The sequence below is a fragment of the Pteropus medius genome, unplaced genomic scaffold, assembly GCF_902729225.1.
Source record: "Pteropus medius unplaced genomic scaffold, Ma_sr-lr_union100, whole genome shotgun sequence".
NCBI classification, from domain to species: domain Eukaryota; kingdom Metazoa; phylum Chordata; class Mammalia; order Chiroptera; family Pteropodidae; genus Pteropus; species Pteropus medius.
In genome coordinates this window covers 632,005-638,004 of record NW_024346062.1, presented here as the reverse complement: position 1 = coordinate 638,004, position 6,000 = coordinate 632,005, and the positions used below count along the sequence as shown (strand labels likewise).

The window sequence follows — 6,000 nt, the reverse complement described above, 5'->3', positions numbered from 1 at the left end:
AATGGGAACCAGAGATATGGTTATAATTACACAGTCAGACACAAAAAACCCGTAGGTGATCAGGAGTTGCAAGGTTACAAAATAATGAGAGTAACACTGGGTATAGAAGAAAAGCTGTTCCAGAATCTTAGGAGCCAGGCTAATTTGGCCTCTCTCAGTGATTCTGTCTGTGGTCACCCCTGGAGTCCATCTTGCCAGGACCTAAGTCACCTCTGTCTCCACCACCCTAGCCCCCTCGGAAAGCCCCCATGGTTCCTGCCTCAGCCTCAGTAGCCCCCCTGATCATAGCTGCCTCTGCCACCACGACAATCATCTCCATAACTACCCTGCACAGGAGAGCCTACTGGTCCCCCTCTGGACCATCTGGTTTAGGGGTCTTATACTGCTTGCATTCTTTCCTCTAAGAGAAGTTGATTTTCTAACATATAGGATTAGGACACTTCCAGTCCCCAGCCCACTGCTGTCTACCACTACCAGCTCCACTGGGGAATCCTCCCCAGCTGCCACCACCACTGCCACCACCTCCATATCCTCCACGGCCCACGGGTCCTCTTAGCCCTCGGCTTCCATGACCATTGCGACCACCTGGATTGAAATTTGTTGGCTGAGTAGCAAATGAGACCTTGATAAGATTCTCAGAAGATTCTTTACCATCAAACGAGTCAATAACTGCTTTAGCAGAAGGTAGGTCATCAAATGATACCGTTGCCTCTCCCTTCGGCTTGCCTATTTCCCTGTCTGTGTATAGATTAATCAGAGGCTGTCCTGTTATTTGTCTTAATAATATCAATCTGCTTAAAGTAATCAGCCCCAGACTCAATTGTAACATTCTCTCCCAGGCTTTGTACGAAAATGGTGTTGTTGACTGAATTATCTTGTTCAGAGTCATGCCATGATCCTTGGTCCCGAGGACCACCAAAGTTATTAAAGCCACCACGGTCACTTTTGTCCATGCCGCCTCTGCTTCCACAGCCACCTCCGCCACCTCTGGGTTCATAGCTACCACTGCTGCGGTTGTAACCACGACCGCCACCCCAGCCACAGCCCCCTCAGTCCTGCTGGCCTTTCCCGTAGCCACTGCTGGCCACCACCACTCTGGTCCTGATTGCCATAACTGCCGCCACTGCCACCACCACTCATGGGGGATTGATCCTGACCACAGTTACCTCCACCACCCTTTCCGCCACCTCCACTGCTACTATTGTACTGGTTCTGCTGTCTGTAGCCCTGAGGAGGATTATAGGAGCTTTGCTGCTGTCCATAGCTTTGCTGTTGTCTACCACAGCCAGACTGCTGACCATAGCCCCCACCCTGGGGCTGCCTGTCTACCGTAACTTCCCAAGGTGCTGCTAGGAGCTGGCTTCTTGCCATAGCCAGAGAGAAGGACTGCTGCCTGTAAGATGATTGAGAACTCTGTCTGCCATAGCCACCTGCTGAGCCACATCCCTGGGGAAATGGCTGAGTGCCACAGTTTGTGTTCTGGGTCTGCCATAAGAACGAAGCTGCTCTGGCCATAGCCTGAAATGTCGCTGACTGGCTGTAACCACTGTAACTCTGCTGTCCATAGGGCTGATTGCTCTCCTGGGAACAGCCCTGTCCAGGGTAGGTGGGGTAAGCCTCATAGCTTTGGATTGTTTGTTGGGTATAGCCATACAGATGCGTACAGGTGCATACAGGCCAACAGGCAAGAAGCTTCCAACACCATAGAGAACTGACGCTCTAGGACTCCAATTACAGATATTTTTGTTTCCATAAAAACATCTTTCCATAAGGCATCTTTCTTCTGGAGATGCAATAGCGATATCTTCCCCTCTCCTCAACAAAGAGACATATGCATGGAGCTGTAATGGATTCTGTATCAGTTAGAAAATCCTTTGGGCTGTTAATAAGAGAAATCTCATAAACAGTAGCTTAAATACATAAGAATTTTTCTCACATAAGATGACTAGAGATAGAAAGGTGCTGATTTTTGTTCAGCAGCTCAATGGTAGGACTGCTGTCTCTAAAACGTTTGTCTTTCCCTCATGGTTGAAAGATGGATATTTAAACTCATTATTCCATCTACTTTCATGGGAAAAGTGGGAAAAGGGCAGTTCTCTGTATCCTTTTTATCAAGAAATTGAAAGCATTTTCAGCAACCACCTACATATTTCCACCTTTATCTATTTGCCCAGAACTGTGCATCTGGTCACCTCTAGCTGCAGGGGAAGTTGTTAAAGTAGCCCTACAATGGAAGTAGGTAAAAAAGAAGGGTTTGGAGAATGAATGTTGGGTAAGCCAGTTAATAGTGTCTATCACAGATGCCACTAACAGTTTATAAGCAGAGTAGAAAGCATAGTATGGAGAAGGCTTTAAACAGTAGTAAAATTTTAATATTGACTTCTACCTCAAGTAGTCATGGCCTGTATGCTACTCACCTTTTAGGGTTTACTAGAGACTCCACATAGCATCCTAACCTACCAGATATGTCAACATCATTGTATTTACTGGGTCACATCTCCTGGAAAGCACAGAAGCTTGCACTGCAGCCTAGACCATTCTTGCTCTGTGCCCCACTAAAAGCTGGCAGTCTTCTGAATCACTGGATTAATGAGTTAGAACAGTATTCCCAAGTGCAGTATATTACTACCCCACATATTTGGAAAATCATTCTGGAGGCTAGGAGTGAGGAATGGATAAATGAAACAGGGAAAGAAGAAAAGCAAATGCAAGCGTGGATTACTGATTTTTCTATTGTTACTGGTGATTGGTCCTTGATTCCATGGGATCTTCTGAAGAGCCTTATGAAATATATCTCAAAATTGCCCATGGCCTGAGAATGAAAAGGAGGAGTATTGATCCATAGGCTCCCTTTCCCTATACTCCTGGGTCGTGCATACATGTGTACTGAGCAGTTTTCCATGCCTGTCTCCTATCTCGGTGGGGCTCATGGCCCAGGCCTGAAGTAAGGAACTGTCAAGTTGTACTCATGAAATGCTGGTCAAATGCTGGTCAAAGCCTGAGTGCCACTGCAGTGCTCCAGTAAGAGAGAGGGCCAAGAGAAGAGGTGTAATTCCTAATGATGAAGGAAATATTTCAAGTTTTTCAAGCACCTGGGGTAATTATCACAGACATTTCACAAAAATAATTTTTTACCAATAGTACTTCTTTATTAAGTAACCTCTCCAGGGTATCTTCTTCAATTGGCCATCAGTTTTATTAAACAGAAGTACAACATTTGAGCAACTGCACATGAGCCCTATATAAGTCTCCTTGCACTCAGGTTACCTCAGAGTTCCAGGAGGGTAATAACATGACCGGTCTTTTTGTTTTCATCAAAATTAGAAATCTATCTCAGTGCCATATTTGACCTTTTGTTTTTTAACTCAGCAAATTCTTGCTGTGTATCTAGTAAGCACTAGGCATTAAGCTTGGTGCTAGGGAGACTAAGGTGAATGTAACATGGTCTCTAATCTTAAGGAACTTGGAGTCAATTGGGGGAGAATGGCAGGGGTGGTTAGACTGAGTTTATAGCCCTGTAAGTATATGGGAAAGCAACCTGTATTTGTAAGAGAATCTGCAGTATTCTTTAATAAAATAGTACCTAAGCCCTTCAAGATTAGCAGTGGAAGAATTGTCACTCAAGGAGGAGATGGATAGACTTTCCCCTTGTTCTGTCAGATTCCCCCAGATCTGGGGATCTCCAATGTTGATTAACTTATCCATTTTAGAGTCCCCTACAGATTCATTCTTATAGTTCACCTGAGGCCCAGGCTGGAATATTTAAAAAGAACTCAATTAAGGTTTAGGGTTAACAGAGCAAAAGGGTGCCAAACGCTGAGAAATACAACTTACATAGTTTCTATTTCAAATGCCCTAGGTTGTCTCTGAAATTGTGTTGATCCTGCAGGCCTCCTATGGTTAGTACTTTCTCATGGTTTGTAGTCGTACGGCTAATACTCTAGTAACAAGAAAAGACCTTCTGTAGGTCTACCTCAAAGTTCAGACTCAAAAGAGCAAGACCCAGAAAAAGATGACGAGTGTATGTGAGGGAGGGGATGTTTCAGATTATCTTAGTAGCCCTCTTGCTGGAATGAGAAGGCTCCATGACATAGTAAAGGGAAAAAAGTTTTAAAGCAGCATTTATTCATTCAAGAAACATTTACTGAGTATCTGTGATATGCCAGGCATTGCTACATGATGGGATACAGTGGTGAATAAGTCTAACAGAGGTCTTTTTATATTGAGTTAACAAACATGAATTTGATATGATCTCATTAATGATAACATGTACATATCTGTATTCATATGAATGCGCATGCTACTAATATTCTTAGTTTCCTATTCAGGACCTCCTTCCCAGATGACTTAGGTATTTAATAAATACTTTGTATGAGGCTTTCTAAGTACTAGCACTATTATCATTAACGCCCACATTTTACAGATGAAGACACTGGCACATAAAGAGGTTAGTAACTTATCCAAGTTTGCACAGTGAGAAGCAGAGCTAGGATGTAACCCTAGCATTTGGGCCCCAGAGTCAAAGCTCTTCACCACCACAGAAACTCCTCACACTGAGAGCATTTCCACCTGATCCTTTATCCTTAGGGGTGGGGCCAAACTCCCTGATCTTAACCTACAGCCTCCAGCACAAAATGTAAGTACACACAGACACAGATAAACTGTCCAGAAGGGCCTGGGCATGGGCCCAGGTACACACAGCAGCAGCAGCAGCAGCAGCAGCAGTCTTTTGGCTGATGTTTTGCATTTATTTATTAGTGCTTTACGGTAAAGTTACAGATGCAAAATCATTAAAACAATGGCAAAAGGGTAGAAGTAGAGTTGAGAGTTGAGGGAGAATTGGTGTTTTTATATCAGAAAACATAGGCTGAGAGAAACTGCAAATCAACACAAAACTGAGCTCTAAGCTTCTGGAAACTGAGGCAAAAAGGAAAATATGAAGACTTACATGGCTTTTATTGCCAGACTGAGGAAGATCCTTGGCAGTAACAAGAGCCCTAGCCGCACAATCTTTTGTGCTGTTGTTTCTTTACCTTATAGGGCTGCCCAGTAACTAAATTTTAATTATGTACTGGAGTTCTAATTGTAGCATTTTCCTTTGGTGAATCTGCTGGGTTTGTTTGGTTTTTACTCCACACACTCCCACATCCCCCAGTATTTCATAGCTCTTCTGTATTGCTTGAAATTGTATTTCAGTGTGCCAGCCAGTTGGACAACAATAGTTATTGAATTTAGCACCTGCTGTGTACAGAACACAGGTGGAGGTTAGAGGAGGAAGATTTATGGAAGACAAGATTCTTGCCTCTAAAGATACTTATAATCCTACTAGGAGAGTTCGTACACCCTCGTCAAGGACTCAAACAATAGTTTTTAAAAGAAATATGCCAAAAATAAAACATTAATATTGGGCGATTCCTAAGCATCCAGGGAACATTGAAGAGACAGGGGGCTCTCATGGTAGACTTTCTCCAGGAGGTGGGTTTTGATCTTGGATTTAAAATAAGGGTCTTGGACTAGCAAGGTGAGAAGGTGTTCCAGCGCTAACCGTGAAAACCAGAATGAGTAAATCAAGTATAGGGAAGGGAAAAGTTAGGTAGTTGTCTTTGAACAATGATACCAAGGAAAAGGAAAACAAAGGAGGCTCTCTCTTGCGTTCCTTGGCGGATTCCATCAGGAAGAGGCTGAATGGAGGTGCACCTCATTTTATGCAACAGACACGTTTTTTATGGAAATATAAATCAATGGTCAAAAGTTATTGAGTATCTACTGTGCATCAGGCATTGAGCTTTAATCTTCATATCTATTCTGTAAAGTGGGATTATTTCTATTTTGCATACAAGGCAACGGGCTCAGCAGGGAAGTTAAGTAGCTTACATGCCCAATGTCATCTAGCTGTTAAAGGATGGAACCCGGAATGTCAGTCTGCCTGCCTGACCACGAAGCGCAAGGTTTTTGGTGCCACACACATTTTTGTAAGTTGAATATTTAAGATAAACCAGA

At 43.4% G+C, this 6,000-nt stretch overlaps 1 pseudogene; it reads right to left on the bottom strand.

Annotated features, from left to right (window-relative positions):
• Positions 1–139: 139 nt before the first annotated feature.
• LOC120612584 (RNA-binding protein FUS-like) lies at positions 140–3,294 on the bottom strand (annotated as a pseudogene).
• Between the last annotated feature and the right edge of the window lie 2,706 nt (positions 3,295–6,000).